The sequence below is a fragment of the Macaca nemestrina genome, chromosome X, assembly GCF_043159975.1.
Source record: "Macaca nemestrina isolate mMacNem1 chromosome X, mMacNem.hap1, whole genome shotgun sequence".
Lineage (NCBI taxonomy): Eukaryota > Metazoa > Chordata > Mammalia > Primates > Cercopithecidae > Macaca > Macaca nemestrina.
In genome coordinates this window covers 155,808,270-155,829,342 of record NC_092145.1, presented here as the reverse complement: position 1 = coordinate 155,829,342, position 21,073 = coordinate 155,808,270, and positions in this window count along the sequence as shown.

Here is a 21,073-nt window from a genome sequence, read left to right as displayed (position 1 = left end):
TCCCTACCTATCTTATTTCTTAATTTTACTTTCAGACTAAAGGTTTAGCTTGAATTTTCTCTACACTGTTTATGCTAGTCTGCATCTATTTGTTTTGTTTATTTTCTTTATTATCTTTCTGTTTTGTGGTATCTTTGAGAATTTTGGGGGAGACTTCTCTTCAGGTCAGCAGAATTCTCAGTTTCTTTATTTGATTATAAGGATTATATTAATAAACTGATATTATGGAATTATATATCATCCTTTTTTGATGCTAGAATCTTTTAAAGCCTTTATACTTTATATCAATTCATTAGATGTGAAAAATGGTACCTTTGTTCTACATTCTTTAACTGAAAATATCTAAAGATGTTTTATCAGCTTTCATAGAAATACACACCAACAAACATGGACAAAGAATTATACTGAGGATTTAAAAAAAGATTGTAGCTTTTGGCAAACTGTTTTATATATATAAATATATAAAATATATATAAATATATATAAATATATAAAATATATATAAATATATAAAATATATATATATGTTTGCAATTTGCCATTTCCATTGATTTACACACGTCTCCTAGTGTATAGCAGAGTTGCTTTGATTTTAAACTGGATGGGTTGAAACTCTTCGACACCTACTGCGAGTGGGCTGCGAGAGTCAGTAAGTAAGAGGAATGAGTAGAAAGAAAGAAAAATGGTTACTAGCCCATGGGGAACAGTCAAGAAACCTTAGCTTTTATTCTCTATCTCCTTTCCCTCTTACTCTAACTGGTTCTCCTATCATCCTACGCAAAGTGTGGCAGAGTGTGTTATTGCAAATATAACTTGACCCGTCATTACCAGAAATTTCCCATGCAAGAATGATACTTCCCATCCCATTAAAGCCAGGCATGATCTTACTTACAGCTTGCTCTGGTCACTGAAATGTGAGTGGAAATGACCTACTCTGTTTCCAAGCAGATATTCTGGGAGCCACTGCCTTAGTTTAGCCTACTTCTTACCCTTTGCTCTGCAAGAAGAATGGCCAGGTCAAAGATGTACACTCATCGTTCAGCCTGGGAAGGTAGCATGTGAAAGGCAAGACACAGGACAGGAGTTGACCTGTGGCTAACATGCATTCTGCAAGAGAATAAAATGCATTGTCCTGGGATACAGTGATTGTTTTCTAGTAGTTTTTAGTTATAGTGCAGTATTGAAGAGCTGGAAAATACAAGTGAGTATTCCATATCACATCCCATGCTATAGCTTATGGAAACATTGTGCTATTTATGGGATTTTTAGACTTTTGTTCTGAATTCTTATTTGCTAAAATTGCTGGGCAATTTTCCTGCATAGACATTGCATTCATTTGTTCTCATGCTGCTAATAAAGACATGTCTGAGACTGGGTAATTTGCAAAGGAAAGAGGTTTAATGGACTCACAGTTCCACATGGCTGAGGGGACCTCACAATCATGGCAGAAAGGCAAGGGACATCTTACATGGTAGCAGACAAGAGAGAGTGAGAATCAAGCAAAAGGGGAAACCCCGTACAGAACCATCAGATCTTTTGAGACTTATTCACTACTAAGAGAACAGTATGAAGGAGAGTGACCCCATGATTCAATTATCTCCCACTGGGTCCCTCTCACAACACGTGTGAATTATGGGAGCTACAATTCAAGATGAGATATGGGTGGGGACACAGCAAAACCACTTCAGACATCTTTGAACTACAGTCATGGTATGTTGGTAGGGTATATAGCAGACCCTCGAATACTCTTTTATTTAAATGTCATTTTATTATAACATTGATGAGAGGGGGAAGAAAGTTAATTCCATGTAGGGCCACTGTCCATGTGGGTTTTGCATGTTGACCCCATTCTTTGTGGGTTTTCTCCAAGTGTCCTGGTTTCCTCTTGTATCCCAAGGATGTGCACTTTAGGTTCATTGGTGTGTCTACACGGTTCCATTGTGGATGTGGGTGCCTGTGAGTGTGCCCTGTGGTGCAATGGCATCCTGTCCACCGCCGGTTCCCTCCTAGCACACTGAGCAGTTGGGAAAATCTCCAGCCACCTGAGACCCTGAACTGGAATAAGTAGATTGGAAAATAAATGAATGTATGAATACAAATTATTGTAAAATCAAATTTTTTAAGTCTGTGATAATCATCCAAATGGACAACAATTACCTCTGTGGTACAAAATGCTTGGTGAGCTGCTGTATTTGTGATCATTTGCTTTTGAACTGCGTGGTGGTGGAGGAAGAATCGCCTGAAAATTTTCACTTGGCAAACATTTATTCCTTGAATTAACCCACCAACACTAGGACCGCCGTCACTCATTGGCTCACTAAAAATTGGGTGAATAATTATCTTTTTTATTAATCTTTCTTAAATGTATGTTTATCTCACATGTATTTCAATGTTTCATATGACAAGTGTAAAATGTCTTTATGTAGAAGTTTGGTGATGTTTTGGAGACCAGAAATTTGCCTTAGGAACTTAACTCTCGTTTATATGAATTACCTTAAGATAAAATTGGTTTCTTTTTTCTTTCTTTTTCTTTTTTTGCAACAGGATCTCACTCTGTCACCCAGGCTGGAGTGCAGTGATACAATCTCGGCTCACTGCAGCCTCTACTTCCTGGGCTCAAACAATCCTCCACCTCAGCCTCCTGAGTAGCTGGGACTACAGCTGTGCACAACCACACCCGGTTAATTTTAAAATATTTTTTGTAGAGATGAGGTCCCACTATGTTGCTCACACCGGTCTCGAACTCCTAGGCTTGGCCTTCTAAAGTGCTGGGATTACAGGCATGAGCCACCACACCTGGCCAGAACTGGTTTCTTTATACATTGTTTGGCTTAAAGTCTCAGTGTCCAGGAACCTGTTCACAATTTTAAGTGAAGACTTCATTGTAACCCTGAAAGCAGAAAAGGAGAAAAAGCTGAAAGTATAAACAGAGCCAAGTGTATGCATTTTATACATTTTGATAGATCTGAGAAATACCCAAATATACTGCAAGCTGATAAGAATATCAAAGGGATATTGAAGTTAACCTACTTCTTCCTACAGAATGGAACACACTCTCTGTTTACATTCCTGTTAGGTGTAGTCACCTTGAAAAGTTCGCGGGGTGTAATCACCATACACATAAAATACGAAGGATGGAAATCATTCTCATGGGGCCATTTTCCAGGACATTCCTAAGAAACATGATATCCAGGCACACTTAAGGCAGTTACGTGACTCTGTTGCGGTTTATTAAGATTATCAAAGCAATAGAAGATCAGAGAATAAAGTGTCCAATAAAGTCACTGTTTTCATGAATAGCTTACTTCAGTATACTAGATTAAAATATGAAGAAGTCAGTGACCACTTACATGGCGATTAAAGTAGTTGTATCATTAAAGTAAAAACGTTTGGCCAGGTGCGGTGGCTCACACCTGTAATCTCAGGGCTTTGGGAGGCCCAGGCAGGTGGATCACAAGGTCAGGAGATTGAGACCATCCTGGCTAACACGGTGAAACCCCGTCTCTACTAAAAAACAGGAAAAATTAGCCGGGCATGGTGGTGGGCGCCTGTAGTCCCAGGTACTTGGGAGGCTGAGGCAGGAGAATGGCATGAACCCAGCAGGCAGAGCTTTCAGTGAGCCAAGTTTGTGTTACTGTACTCCAGCCTGGGCGACAGAGCAAGACTCCATCTCAAAAAAAAAAAAAACACAACACAGTAAAAGGGATTAATTTGATATTAAGTTGGCTATTAACAGATATGAATTTGTGCTATTATAAATTATATATTAAAAATTATAATAATGCAAATAAAATATAAAGGCTGTGTTAATTCATGTATCAATATTTAAATAATATAATGTATATTAATATAGTATTAGCTTAGTGCAAAAGCCATGGCAGTTTTTGCATTACCTTTAATGACAAAAACCACAATGACCTTTGCACCAACCTAATAAAATGTTGCAATTTTAATTAGATGTTACAAATTATGTATTGACATAATTTATCCTTTATTAAAATAATTAGCTCTTAAACTTCAATTTATTTACATTTTATTATCTCACTTGTTTTAAAACCTTTTAAATGCCTTAAATTTCTAAGCCCACTATTCTGCAACAAATTTACTCCATAATAGATTAGAAATAACAAAACACAAATATGTATAAATACATGATGTGTGAGTGCATATGCTGCAGGGGTCAGTTGTATCATTGGACATATTTTAGCAGTAATTTATTTTCTTTTATTTATTTATCTATTTTGAGACAGGCAGGGTCTTGCTCTGTTCCCCAGGCTGGAGTGCAGTGGTACAATCATAGCTCACTGTAGCCTCAACCTCCTGGGCTCAAGCAATCCTCTCTTCTCAGCCTCCTGAGTAGCTGGGACAATAGGCGCACACCAAGATGACTGGCCAATTTTTTAAATTTTTTGTAGACATGAGGTTTTGCCATGTTGCCCAGGATGGTCTTAAACTCCTAGGCTCAAGTGAACCTCCTGCCTTGGCCTCGTCAGGTGCAGGTTTAGAGGCATGAACCACCATGCCTGGCCTAACAGCAATTTCTCTCTCTCTTTTTTTTTTTTTTTTTGTTGAGACGGAGTCTCTCTCTGTCCCACAGGCTGGAGTGCAATGGCATAGTCTCGGCTCACTGCAACCTCTGCCTCCCGGAGTCAAGTGATTCTCCTGCCTCAGCCTCCCAAGTAGATGGGACTTACAGGTGCGTGCCACCACACCCAGGTAATTTTTGTATTTTTAGTAGAGATGGGGTTTCACTATGTCGGCCAGGCTGGTCTTGAACTCTTGACCTCTTGATCCGCCCACCTTGGCCTCCCAAAGTGCTGGGATTACAGGCATGAGCCACTGCGCCCAGCCCCAGCAACTTCTTATATTTCACACCTTTAAGGTAATCACCCAAGTATATATTACAAGAATATATAAAATTCAAAGGTATAATTAGTGAATAATAAACTACCTTATAATATGTAAACCTCCACTATCTATTTATTTGTAAAATACATTCCATGATTAAGTAGTGGATATACAATAATCAGTGTGGAACTCAGCAAGGACTCCCAAAAATAAAATGATGAGAAAAAATGGTTTGCTATTATTTGGCGTTAGGTTTAGGCATTTTCTTGACAATCACAGGAGCAGTGACTTCAAAATTAATGTTAGATACATGAGGCATCATATCAGGATTGGCTAAAATTTTAAATTGTAAGTAATTATTTTATTAAATAATGCTCACATCTCACATTTTAAAACTACATATCTTTGTGAGGTTCATAAAACTAAGTATGTTTGGGGTTTTTCTGCCTGCTTTAAAATTTTTAAGTATAATTCTTCAGTCATTCATATCCATTTAATCAAGAGGACCTTCTGGTTTAGGTAGATTAAATGATGCATTTGAAACAAAAAAACTGCTACACATTGACTAAAATGATTCATCGCCTAGTGAGTAGGGGAGCCAACATGTCAACCCTGCCATTTCTATTAAATGCTATCCCAAACCAGGAGTCATGTCACTTTGCTACGGCACATAAAGATCCTTAGACAATGAAAGACAATCGGTCCAAAATGCACTGTAGCTGGAGAGAATGAAGTAACTCAGTAATGACTGACATACCGAAAAGAAACATGATAGGAATCGAGCAATTCCCAAAGAGTCCAGATACTCCAAAAAGATGTTGGAAGAGATGAATAATCAATTTTATGAACCAAATCCCTGGGGTTTGTATTTTCTCCTTTTCACTGCTTACCATGAATGGGGTCATCTTAGCTAAAATGCCAATATAAAATTTTTATAGGGGAAATATGGTGTCATGATTTTCCTTAGAACCCTCAAATTGTTTATGAATAAGTTTTAACACTGAAAATATCATTTTTATATATACACATTATATTTTATATACAGATATATATTATTTATATAAATATGTTATATAAAAATATAAGTATTCATATGTATTTCACTATATATAAATATATGACACTATAAATATATATTTACATATAGTTCACTATATATAAATATGTATAACATCTATAAATATATAAATAAAAATATATATACACATTTTTATACATAAATTTTATATTTGAATGTATATATTTATAGATCTTATATATAAATGTATAACATCTATAATATATAGATGTTATATATAGTTATATATAGATATATAGATATATCTATAACATCTATAGATCTATAGGTGTTATATATAGATATATAGATAGATGTAGATATCTATAGATCTATATCTATCGATATATAATAGCTATAGATATATATAACTATATATATCATATCAGTATCTATATATAACATCTATAGATCTATAAATGTTATAGATATATCTATATATATCGATATATAACATTTATTATATATTATAAATATTTTTATATATGATAAATATATTTACTATATAAAATATATTTACAGTAAAATATATAAATGTACTTATATATAGTAAAGGCTTATATATATATATATAAGCAACAATAAAATTTAAAGACCCCTCTAACCATCTGAATGGATCCCTCCTCTTGGCCAAGGTCACTCCAGAGTGAACCTGAAAAACTGGTTCAAGCCATGATGGAAGAGGAGGTAGGATGTGCCTCATTATACCCCTCCAGCATTAACATCAACACAGATCTTAAGTATAAGAAACATATAATCTATTCTATCTCTGAGGCCTGCTACCTGGAAGCTTCATCTGTATGATAAAACCTTGGTCTCTACAATCCCCTATCTTAACCCAGATATTCCTTTCTACTGATAATAACTCTTTCAACCAATTGCCAATCAGAAAAATGTTAAATCTATATATGACCTGGAAACCCCCACTTCCAGTTCTCCTGCCCTTGTGGATTGAACCAATGTACATCCTACACGCTTTGACTGATGTCTTATGTCTCCTTAAAATGTATAAAACCAATGTGTGCTCTAACCACCTTGGGCACACGTCATCAGGACCCCCTGAGGCTGTGTCACAGATATGTCCATAACCTTGGCAAAATAAACTTTCTAAATTGACTGAGACCTGTCACAGATATTTTGGGTTCACTATATATGTATGTATAAATGCAATTCCTATAAGAAGGCATCACTAAATAGGGTACCAGAACATGATTTCCAAGAAGTATCCTCAGTTAATATTGGTGGTTCCAGCCACAACAATCATTCTAAAAAATGCCCAAGACTGTCTTCCATCAGTGGTGAGAGCTGAAGTTCTGCTAGAGCACCTGCTTGGACATCTTGGCTTTCCAGCATAAAGAATCTTATTATTTTATGAATTTCTTATGACACATACAGTAAAATAGCCATATTAAGGATTAAAGGACATGTCTTTTTATTGCTCAAATTCTCTTCTACTTTGTCTTAGAATATAAAGCAATTCTGATAGGCGAGTTAATTCCTAACGTTGCTGAATAGGAATGAACTGTGCGTATTTTATTTGGAATCTCCATTTATTGAGTTCATATTGTATGTCCAGCTCTTTAATGAACTTCCAGATAATCTAAATTGATTTCCACAATCATTTTTGGAGTTAGTGCTATAATCTCTAATAAAGTAATGGGAAGACTTCAGGTCATGAAGATCCTAGCACCTATCTTATTCCACATTTCCAGAAGTTTTAAGCCTGGTTTTCAGTATACCTTTAATAATTCCATGATGGGGTATTGTTCTGTTTTAGTGATGGTCCATTGCTACCAATGTTTAGTCCTATATTTTTAGACAGTGTGAATTCTGTACTTATTCCCAAATTCCCAGTCACTCTTGTTTTGTTGGTTTGTCATAGTTGTTGTTTTATTCTGTCCATATTTCTCTTTTTGAAGGCAAATTGCACACGAAAACATGACATATTCATATTTCAGACTATGGCAATATTAACTGTAATTTTTACTCTCCCATTGAAGAGTGCATGATAAGGTTGCCAACAGTTATCAAAGAATTTGTCCAGCCATATTTTGTAAACAGTATCCACTGGTGGTTTATCCAATACAAAAAGAGTATGGATAATGCCCTTCCATCAGAGACACTTAAGAGTTTATTAAAAACATTGACATATTCTGTTGAAATTCAGGCTGGAAGATTTGACTACTATAGCATTCTTAGAAATGGTCAAGTGGTCAAAGCTTTTGGAATGTTAAATATTGCAAGAGTATTTGGCCCTCTACAGTAAAACGTTTTAACATTCAAATCTCCAATGGAGGTTTCTCTGTTTAAATTGATTTATAATATTTACATGAGAAAGACAAATTATGTATGTCAATGATCTGTTCTGATCCTTCACTCCAGAATTGTGCATTATTTCTTTGCTCTATACATAAGTATTTGCAAACTCTATGTTATTGAAAGCAATTTTGGCATTTGTTCATTTAATCTCTCAAGTGGTAAAATCTCTGGCCTATTCTTTGGTGGTAATGAATTTGATTCTCTGAGTTTGGAAGATTAAAGGCAATCATTTGTATTTCAAATGCAAGGGAGCCCCTATTAGCTTCTCTTGACAAACACAAAAAAGGGCAATCTTACATCAAATGTCGTGGCCCTTCAGTTTAAATAGCAATCACAGAAAAAAAGCTGTTGATTTCATCTACAAATAGTGAAATCTCAATGTGGATTAATATTTCTGGTTGAAAATTGTGGCTTTTCTGTTGGACCTATGATTGGTATCAATTTATTATAATAGATATGAGCTTCCAAAAACATGTTTTTAGAAAAAAGTACATTATTTTTCAATTTCACATTTCAAGACTGATTTACAAAATTCAGTATATGGATTTAGGAAGCAAAGTTATAAACATCAGATACTTCAATCTATACCAAACCATTAAATCTGTTAGTCTGTTTCAGTACATATTCAATTGTTTCCAAAACTATAGCTAACTTACACTGAACTTGACAGTTCAATATGTTTCCTTCACCTTCTATTCAAGTTCCACCAGTGATGGATCAACGTTAAATAGATTTTAAATATAAAGTAGGCATTTTCAGAAAATAAAGATATAATCAAGATCTCTGTCTTTCACCTAATTCATGGCTAAGGTTGCTCATGGGTTCTGGAACAAAACACACATAGCCCAAAAAATAAAAAGACTTTGAATAAAGAATGTAGTGAACAAGGTCTGTACCGACTGGCCACATGAAGCAAAAGAAAATAAAGTTATTTGACAGTAAGCTCTAGATTAAAGAAAGGAGACCAATTTCAGAGTGACAGCTTCCCACTGACATAGAATTTAAAAAATGCACAGGTTCAAGCCTTAAAGATATAATTAATATTTTTTCAAAGTTGTGTTTGGAGAATGTGATTTTTAAGTACAAGATGCTAAATAAAAAAGTATCCACAGTGGTAATGAAATAGAAGAAAATGGACATCACAGGAAACTAAATTATTCTAGAAGATTGAATGCAAGGATTATCTTAAAACATAAGAAAAAATTATGTGTGCTATGAACAAGAAAACATGGATTAAAACATCAAAGGCAGAGACAGCAGAACCCAAAATGACATATAAAGTATAAATATTCCTGTAAAAGAAGTATAATCAGTTGGATCAGGAGTACAGCCAAAGATGTATAAGAAGAATATATTCCTGACCCTAAAAAGTTTTTCTGACTTTTCAGAAAAAGAAAAAAAAAAGATTGTGTGGAGACACCTGTCCACCAGTCTCTCTCTCTCTCTCTCTCTCTCTCTCTCTCTCTCTCCTCCCCCTCTCTTTCTCGCATACACTTACACTAACAAATTCTAACAGCAGAGAAACCTTTGAAAGGAGTTAAAGATAGGTGTTACATACACACGCACACACACACACGCACACAAATCGGTGTTGAGAAGCACAACGGTGGAAGCTAAGAATCTCTGGAATCATCTTTTAAAATAGTTGGGGGTCAAAAATTAACAGCCAACAATATTAAAACCAATTAAGCAGGAGAAAATTAACACTTTTACACTGTTGGTGGGAGTATAAATTAGTTCAACCATTATGGAAGACAGTTTGGCAACTCCTCAAATATCTAGAAGCAGAAATACCGTTTGACCTAGAAATCCCATTACTGGGTATATACCCAAAGAAATATAAATCATTCTATTATAAAGATACATGCACACGTATGCTCACTGCAGCACTACTTACAATAGCAAAGACATGGAATCAACCCAAATGCCCTACAATGATAGACTGGATAAAGAAAATGTGGTACATACACACCATGGAATACCACACAGCCATTAAAAGGAATGAGATTAAGCCGAGCGCAGTGGCTCACGCCTGTAATCCCAGCACTTTGGGAGGCCAAGGCAGGCGGATCATGGGGTCAGGAGATTGAGACCATCCTGGCTAACACTGTGAAACCCCTCTCTACTAAAAATACAAAACATTACCCGGGTGTGGTGGCGGGTGCCTGTGGTCCCAGCTACTCAGGAGGCTGAGGCGGAAGAATGGTGTAAACCTGGGAGGCAGAGCTTGCAGTGAGCCGAGATCGCGCCACTGCACTCCAGCCTGGGCGACAGAGCGAGACTCCGTCTCAAAAAAAAAAAAAAAAAAGGATATGGATAGAGCTGAAGGCCATTATCCTCAGCAAACTAACACGGGCACCAAATACGAGACACCACATGTTCTCACTTATAAGTGGGAGGGGAACAATGAGAACACATGGTCACATGGGAGGGAGCAACACACACTGGGGCCTGTCAGAGGGTGAGGGTGCAGGAGGAAGGACTGCATCAGGAAGAATAGCTAATGGATACTGGGCTTAATACCTGGATGATGGGTTGATTTGTGCACCAAGCCACCATGGCACACGTTTACCTATGCAACAAACCTGCACATCCTGCACATGTACCCGGGAACTTAAAAGTTGAAGAATAAAAAACAATTAAGCTATTTTTCATGGACGTAATTAAACATATCTTTACTTACAATGATTCAAATTCATTGCACAATTACGCAAAAAATGGATGAGATTTCCTGCTGTACTCAGATATTCATTTTCCCACTCCCATAGAAGAAGACCCAAAATGTTGTCTTTTACTGGGCTGGCCAGAATAAGCTCTGCTTAGTTCTAGCCAGTGGGGGCTGAGCTCACTTTCTCCTCCTCCTCCTTGGAATGAGATTGTCGTGGTGAACATTTAGAACCATATGGAGAAGAGGAATTCTCTAGATCAAACAAATAGGTACTTGTATATTCAAAGACATGAGCAGCCTAGGGATCCTTCTCTGTTTTCAACTGGTGTCTCATAGGAGGATAATAAGAATCTATTTTAATTATTCACTCCATTACTATTTTGAATTTCAGTCATAACAGAAGAGGTTGGGACCTAAATAATACTAAACTGTTTCACACCTTACTTAGAAAATTACTTCATTTTCTGAAAGAAAACCCGGCCTTCCAGACAACAGAAAACCAAGAAGAGTTGAAACTATGCTAGGACTGCCCTAGCAAAATAGAATGACGGATTATGTGAACCCTGAAAATCTGAGACAGGTCTCAATTAATTTAGAAAGTTTATTTCGTCAAGTTTGAGGATGCGTGCCAGTGACACAGCCTCAGGAGGTCTTCAAGACATGTGCCCAAGGTGGTAAGAGCACAGTTTGGTTTAATACATTTTAAGGAGACAGGAGACATCGATCAACATATGTAAGATGAACATTGCCTCCATCTGGAAAGGAGGGACAACTCAAAGCGGGGAGCTTCCAGGTCAAATGGTTGCATTCTATTGAGTTTCTGATTAGCCTCTCCAAAGGGGGCAATCAGGTATGCATTTATCTCAGTGAGCAGAGGGGGGACTTTGAACAGAATGGGAGGCAGGTTTACCCTAAGCAGTTCCCAGCTTGACTTTTCCCTTTAGCTTAGTGATTTGGAGGTTCCAAGATTTATTTTTTTTTCACAATTATACAAGAGAAATTTAATTCATCACAGTTCTTAGGCCTGGGAAGTCCATAATCAAGGTCCAAGAAGGTTCTGTTTCTGTGAGGGTTTCCTTCTTTGCTTACAGATATCTGGCTTCTCACTGTGACCTCACATGGTGGGGAGAAAACAAGAGGTATCTCTCTCTTCCTCCTCTTACAAGGCCAGTAGTACTACAGAATTGAAACTCCATGGATATGACCTTATTTAACCTCAATGGTCTCCAAAATGTCCTACATCTAAATATAGTTACGTTGTGGGTTGGGTCTTCAAGATATGAAGTGTGTGTGTGTGCCTGGAGAAAAGCGAGACTCCGTCTCAGAAAAAGAAAAAGAGAAACTCATGTCTGCCCCAGCCCTGGGGCTGCCTGACCTGACAAAGCCATTTACACTGTATGTGTCAGACAGAGAAAAGATGGCGGTTGGAGTTTTGACCCAGACCATCGGGCCCTGGCTGAGGCTGGTGGCCTACCTCTCTAAACAATTAGACAGGGTTTCTAAAGGTTGGCGCCCCTGTTTGAGGGCCTTGGCAGCAACTGCCCTGCTAGCACAAGAGGCGGATAAGCTGACTTGGGCAAAACTTGAACATAAAGGCCCCCCATGCTGTGGTGACTTCGATGAATGCCAAAGGACATCATTAACTAATGAATGCTAGACTAACTAGGTACCAGAGCTTGCTCTGTGAAAACCCCTGCATAACCATTGAAGTTTGCAGAACCTTGAACCCCGCCACTTTAGTCCTGGTATCAGAGAGCCCAGCTGAACATAACTGTGTAGAGGTGCTGGACTCAGTTTATTCTAGCAGGCCCGACCTCCAAGACCATCCTTGGACACCAGTAGACTGGGAGCTGTACATGGACGGGAGCAGCTTCGTCAACCTACAAGGAGAGAGATGTGTGGGATAAGCAGTGGCAACCCTGAACCTGTCACTGAAGCCAGATCACTGCCCCAGGGCACTTCGGCCCAGAAGGCTGAACTCATTGCTTTAATTGGGGCCTTAGAACTAAGTGAAGGTAAGACTGTAAACATTTACACTGACTCTCAGTATGCCTTCTTAACCCTCCAAGTGCAAGGGGCATTATATAAAGAAAAAGGCCTGTTGAACTCTGGGGGAAAGGACGTAAAGTATCAGCGAGAGGTCCTGCAATTATTAGAGGCAGTGTGGAAGCCCCAAAAGGTGGCAGTCACGCACTGCAGAGGACACCAGAGAGCTTCCGCCTCGATTGCCCCGGGGAACTCCAGAGCTGACTCAGAGGCTTGAAAAGCAGCATCCACCCTCTACCGGGCATCAGTCAAGCAGCATCCACCCCCTACCGGGCATCAGTCACAGCCCCCCTGCTCCCTCAGGCACCTGACCTTGTACCTACTTATTCTAAAGAAGAGAAGGACTTTCTCCAGGCAGAGGGAGGGCAGGTGATAGAAGAGGGATGGATCCGGTTATCGGATGGAAGAATAGCCAGCCGTGCCACAACCGCTAGGAGCCGCAGTCCTACTGGCTGTGCATGAGACCCCCCCCCACCTAGGCCAAGAGTCACTTGAAAAGTTGCTAGGCCAGTACTCCTACATCTTGCATCTGTCAGCCCTTACCAAAACAGAGGCACAGCAGTGTGTCACCTGTCGGCAGCACAATGCCCGGCAAGGTCCAACCGTCCTGCCCAGCATACAAGTTTATGGAGCAGCCCTCTTTGAAGATCTCCAAGTAGACATCATCGAGATGCCCAAATGTGGAGGTAACAAGTGTTTGCTAGTTCTAGTGTATACATACTCTGGGTAGGTGGAGGCCTATCCGACACAAACTTGGAAAGCTTGTGAAGTAACCCGTGTGCTTCTCCAAGATCGCATCCCTAGGTTTGCACTGCCCTTACGAATCAGCTCGGACAATGGGCCAGCATTTGTGGCTGACTTGGTACAGAAGACAGCAAAGGTATTGGGGATCACATGGAAACTACATACTGCTTTCCGACCACAGAGTTCCGGAAAGGTGGAATGGATGAATCGGGCTATCAAAAATAATTTAGGGAAAGTGTGTCAAGAAACTGGATTAAAATGGGTACAGGCTCTCCTTATGGTGTTGTTTAAGATCAGATGTGCCCCTTCTAAAAGAACAGGATATTCCCCTTATGAAATATTGTATCATAGGCCCCCTCCCATACTACGGGGACTTTCAGGCACTCCTGGAGAGCTAGGTGAAATTGAGTTACAGCGACAGCTACAGGCTTTAGGGAAAATTACACTAACAATTTCAACCTGGATAAATGAGTGACTCCCTGTCAGCTTACTCTCCCCAGTTCACCCTTTCTCCCCAGGTGATCAGGTGTGGATCAAGGATTGGAACGTAGCCCCCTTGCAACCACGGTGGAAAGGACCCCAGGCCATCATCTTGACCACTCCCACAACTGTAAAGGTAGAGGGAATCCCAGCCTGGATCCACCACAGCCGCGTAAAATATATATATCTGGTATATTATATTTAATATGAAAAGGATGAGACTTATATGTAATACATGAGTTCATAAATGACCATTTGTGAAGTTGATTCTGGAAAGATAATACCTCTAACACAGCTTGATTCACCTGCACTCCAAGTTCCAGCAACTGGACCCTCCTTGACTCAATGGCTGAAGCTCCCAGAAAGTTGTATATGAGTGAAGTTTGGATGTACTTGGAAGAGCAGCAAGGAAATTTACATGGACTGCTCTCCTTCATGGATGCCATAAAGATGAGAAATGCAATTCCAGGGAATCTCAGGGTGAGGACCAGAAAGTGGCAGATTATGGCTTGGAGATTTCCTCCAGAGATGCTGGAATGATGGAAAGTGAGTGAGCCTGACTTCTGTTATCCACAGACTTCCTCCAAGAACTTCCATAGGCTGCAGATAGTGTTCTCTATTGATTCATGGTCCCATGGTGGTTGAGATCATTTTACCTGTACCTTCCAAGAAGGCACAGCCATTTAGAATACTCTAACGGCATGGCCTAAAATCCACTGAGTCAACAAAAAAATGAACTCTTCAAATCAGGAGACCCGGGAATCAGAACACACAGATGACATTCCCAGCAAACCAAGCTGCTGCAGAAAACAGATGGCAAGTTGTACAAACAACAAAATGTTATTGGTAACAATAACATTAATATTAATAATAGCAACAGCATATAATGAACAACTATAGCATTTAAGGAAGTTCAGCCTAAAAGCTATTTTCTGAGTTAAATAAAAATATTCTAGGTTGGGCACAGTGGCTCACTCCTGTAATCCCAGAACTTTGGGAGGCTGAAGCGGGAGGATCACTTGAGCCTAGGAGTTTGAGACCAGCCTGGGCAATGTGGTGAGGCCCTGTCTCCACAAAATTAAAAAAAAAAAAAAAAAAACTAGGTGTGCTGACATATGTCTGTGGTCCCAGCTACTCGGGAGGCTGAGGTGGGAGGATCACTTGAGCCCACGAGATTGAGGCTGCATTGACCTGAGATCACACCACTGCACTCCAGCCTGGGCAATGGAGCAAGACCCTGTCTCAAAAAAAAAAAAAAAAAAAAAAAAGAAAGAAATTCTAGTAAAAAAGCACTGAACTAATTAAAAGGATTTTCATTGTTGACACCTAATTTAAAGGTCTGCAAAATCAAATGTGCATGTAGCTCAACAGAGAAAGAGTGAAACCCTGGAGAATGATAAACCAAAATGGATAAGGTTATTATCTATGAATGTGTTACGTAATTGTCAAAATAAAATTATTGGAAGCAAGAAATATACCATAAAGAAAATTATAAACTAGACAGGCTTTAATGCCCTAAACTGACTCAGTGAAAATTCAGGAGTTGGCAGAAAAATAAGTTAATAATTATATAAAACTAATTTTATGAATGAGAAAGACAGTAGGAACTAAACAGTTTTAGAGACATTCAAACTATAGTGATAAGTAGCAGGAATTGTATTTGCAAATAGTGTTAGAAAAATATATGTACTTGCATATGAAAGAAGTGCTATTGTTACGAGATAGAAAAAAATAATGGAATAGGTTCAAATCCTACCTAAGTAAAAATAAAAATAAAAGAATAGGGTAACTTATACATTATCAAGAGAGAATATGGAATGAATAGTAATTGAGCCACACCACCAAAATTGAGGAAGAAAATGTTAGATTACATATGACAAGAAAACATGCTAAAATTACAATTAAGGAATCAATAAAGGCAATTAACCACTAGGAGAAAGTATAACCTATAACACCTACAAAAATTTGTCTGGCCAGGCTCAGTGGCTCACACGTGTAATCCCAGCACTTTGGGAGGCCAAGTTGAGAGGATAACTTGAGCTCAGGAGTTTGAGATCAGCTTGGGTAACATGGCAAAACCCCATGTCTACAACAAATACAAGATTTAGCCAGGTGTGGTGGTGTGTGCCTGTAGTCTCAGCTATTTGGGAGGCTGAGGTAAGAGGATCACTTGAGCCAGGGTAGTTGAGGCTGCAGTGAGCTTTGATGGTGCCACTGCACTCCAAGTTGATTGACAGAGTCAGATCCTGTCTCAAAACTAAAAAAAGTGCCAAAAGTTTGCTAGTAGGATTCACGTTAAGAAATAATGGTTTTCCCAGAAATAAAAGATAAGATCTCCAGAAAAAAAATTTAATTCTCAGCACATTAAATAAAATAGACTTACATCAGTACATCATGGTGAACTTTTGAAGCAAAGATAAATTCATAAAATCTGTCAGGGAAAAAAATGACATCAAAAGATTGTACAGCTAAATGGCTTTACACTTCTGAAGAGCAACACAGAAATCAGAAATTCTTCAAGTCTTCACATTTCTGAGCACAATAACTGCTAATCTAGAAATACTTACATAAATGCTTTTAAATACATGGGCTGATTAGAGCATTCTTTGTTCAAGAATCTAGGGAATATGCCATTATATTATAATAATCATTATAATATTATAATGATTATAATCACTATAATATTATATTCATTGAGCTGAGATTACTTGCTTATGATTATAAATTTACCTTTATTTTCTCCTAATGAATACTACAAGACTTTCAGAAAATTTATTCAGCATTAATTCTTTGAGTTGAGATTCTTTCTTTTGAGATATAAAAGTTATTCAACTGAGGTTTATAGTTACTTAATAAATATATTATATGTAATTAAATATATATAATATATTTAACTATAAATATAAATGTATTTAACTATAAATCTCAGTTGAATAACTTTTATATAATGAATAAATTTATAAGCATAAGCAAAGTAGTGTTGTTGAGAGATTAGTTCTGTTTTGTGATCACTTCTTACAAAAAGAATAGCTAATTTACTAATTATTGTATTTATGAAGAAATGAGATTAAAATGTTTTTATTAATTTCATGTTATGCATTAATAACTATTTTATCTTCTACAAGATATGATTAGAGTTTGTTTAATTGTGAAAACTGTTTAAGTAATATATAATATGATCTCCAGTGTACAAAAATTTATAAAGAAGGTCTGAGAAATTAATAAATTATAATCTTCCCTCTTGATCTGTTTATGCATACATACAAAATAATTGAAAAATGAGTTTATTATCCAATCCACACTATGGCTCCAGTTTATAAGTTTATGTAGTAACTTTATATCTCTGTTGAAAAAATAAACACCCTTATTCTTTGCAACTTAATCTTCAATTGAAATATAGATCCAGAATTCACAAGGAACTTAAATAACAAGAACTAAAAACCATATAACTCCATTAAAGAGTAGGCAAAGGACTTGAATAGCTATTTTTCAAAAGAAGATAATCAAATGCTTATACAAGCATATGAAAAAATGTTCTAATAATTAGAGAATGCAAGTTAAAACCACAATGGGATACCATCTCACACCAGTTAGAATGACTATTATTAAAGACAAAAAGTAACAGATACTGGTGACGACATAAAGAAAAAAGAAGGCTTACATTCAGTTGGCAGGAATGTAAATTAGTACAACCTCTATGGAGAACACTATGGGGAGTTCTCAAAGAATTAAAAATAGAACTACCATTTGATCTAGCAATCCTACTACTGAGTATTTACCCAAGAGAAAGAAATCATTACATCAAAAACGTACCTGTACTCATATGTTTATCACAGCACTATTCACAATAGAGAGGATATGAAACAACCTAAGTGCCCATCAATAGATGACTGCATAAAGAAAATGTGGCTTAATACGACTCCATACACAATGGAGTCGTATTAAGCCATAAAAAAGAATAAAACCATGTGTTTTTTTGCAGCAATATGGATGGAACTGAAAGTTGTTATCTCAGGTAAAACAACTCAGAAACAGAAAGATGAATACCACATGTTCTCACTTATAAGTGGCAGCTAAATAATGTGGAAACGTGGACATAGAATGAGGGGTCCCTAACCCCCAAGCCAGGAACCAGTCAGTACCAGTCTGTGACCTGCTAGGATTCGGGCCACATAGCAGCCGGCGAGTCAGCAAAACTTCATTTGTGCTTACAGCCGCTCCCCATCACTTGCATTACCGCCCAAGCCCCGCCTCCTGTCAGATCAGCAGCGGCATTAGATTCATAGGAAGATTCACCCTATTGTGAACTGTGCATGTGAGGGATCTAGATTGTGTCCTCCTTATGAGAATCTAATGCCTGCTATCTTAGGTGGAACGGTTTCATCCTGAAACTATCTCCACTCCCCCTACCGATCCATGGAAAAATTGTCTTCCACAAAGCCTGTCCCAGGTGGAACAAAGCCCCCAAAAAGGTTGGGGACCACTGGTGTAGAACGATGGACACTGGAGGCTTGAAAGGGTGGGAAGGTGGGAGGTGGTGATGAATGAGAAATCACTTCATGGGTACAATGTACCTTATTCAGGTGGTGGCTACACTACAACCTCAGACTCCATCACTACTCAATATATCCATGTAACAAAGTTGCACTTGTACCCCTTTAATTTATACAAATTTAAAATAAATGAAAATAGAAAAGCAAAAAGATATCCCAAATACGATTTTTTAAGAATCAACCTGCTACAGATGTTCTTGTACAAATGTGGGTAAATTTTCATTTTTCTCGGGTAAATATTTAGGAGTAGTTCTTCTAGGTCTTAGGGGATATGTGTTTGTAGGTGTATAAGAAACTGACAATTTCTGTCATTAAAATGTGAAGATTATGTTGTAACTTTCTGTATTTATGTAACCTTCTATTATTCTATTATTATGCATAGTGTCCTTTCAAGTTAAACATTGTGCAATCTCTTATCGGATTTTTAATATTTATAATCCTCTAGTTCTTTTACTAGGAAATTCATTGTGACAGCCTGCTGGTCACTTCACAACCTGGATATATTTTAATTAACTTTCTGTTTGTTCATACTCTTTCAGCCAGTTTTATTTCATGTGACATAATTTTATATACAAGCCAGTACATGCTTTTTACATCAGGGGACATATCAAGTTCATTTTGTTATTGGGAAAAGATACTAAGTGTTCTAATTTAATACAGACCGCCTCACTTCCACCTTGTTCTGTTATGCCATTTACGAAGTTGTGTAAGTTTTGACAACCTTTTAACATAACTGTACTTGAAAGTATTGTTCCTAGGAAACTACTCAATTTATCAGCCAATGTTAGAGATGAAGCTTCTTTGAGACATCAATTTAGTATATTTTCTGCTAGATAACGAACTATTATGACGTGTGTTTGTGTGTGTGTGTGCACGCTTGTATGTGTAAGACCAAGAGAGACAGAGAGAGGAAGAGAAAGATCAATTATATGTGAGTGGTAACAGCTTTTGAATCCAGGAAACTTCTCTTTTAAAAAATTTTAATTTTTAGTTTTTGTGGGTCCATAGTAGCTGTATATATTTATGGGGTACATGAGATATTTTGATATAGACACACAATGTGTACTAATTACATCAGGGTGAATGGGATATTCATCGCTTCAAGCATTTATGCATTGTGTTATAAACCATCAAATTGTACTCTTTTAGTTATTTTAAAGTGTAAAACTAATTTTTTTTTACTATAGTCACCCTGTTGTGCTATCAAATACTAGGTCTTATTCATTCTTTCCAAGCATTTTTTGGTAGCCGTTAACCATCCCCACCTCTCCCTCCACCAGCTACTACCCTTCCCAGCCTCTGGTGACCACCCTTCTACTCTCTATCTCCATGAGTTCAATTGTTTTAATCTTTAGCTCCTGCAAATAAGTGAGAATATGCGATGTTTGTCTTTCTGTGCCTGGCATACTTCACTTAACAGAATGACCTCCACTTCCATCCACGTTGTTGCAAATGACAGAGTCTCACTTAGGAAATTTCTCTTACACATCAGTATATTTCCAGTGTTTGCGCAGTGCCTAATTTGGTAAATATTTCTAAAAATCATATGATAACATGGCATAATTACCCTTCAAAACAGTTATCTTGAAAGATCGAATGAAGACAAATCATCATCAGTCACCCTCATGTAAGAAGCACTGAGAAGCCGTGTGGTCCAACCTTTGCTCATTCATTTCTCTCTCCCTCTATTTCTATTCTTTTTCTCCTCCTACTCATGTTCTCCTCTTCTATTCCTTCTCCTCCTCACCCTGCTCCTTCTTTTCGTTCTCTATGAGTAAAATATTCAGCAGGTGCTTCTGAAACTTTTCCTGTAACTTCAGGTACGCCTGAAGATTTGCCCCTTGCTCTATTTATTTTGCACCAGTAACTCCACAAATTGTTGGGTATTTAGGCATAATATATTCGAAACAAATGAGAGTCCAGTTGAGGGCAATGGAGTGGACAAACACCTGTGTGTCCTTGATGAGATCAAGTTATGAGTAGTTGGCTTGAATGAGCTGACTTTATCATTGGGGTAATCACTTATACCCGGGGGACTCCAGGAACATCTAGACATAAAAGATGAGGGTGCCCCACAGCTGATTTGGTAAATATTTCTGACTTCAGATCACCTGAATTGAGGTGGTGGTTTCATGCTTAGCTTAGTCCTTTGGGAATACACATGTCGCAGATGTGGAATGATGGGGATATTAGAAAGCTTCTATGAGCTGTCATGGCATTGCCATCTATGATAAGCTGATGCTGTTCACAATTGTTTTGCTCCCTTTCATATTTTATTCACTTGTACTTGCTGAAGCCTATTGCATCTGTTGGGTTTCATCATGATGAAATCAAAAAGATTACTGCTGTTCAAGCAGA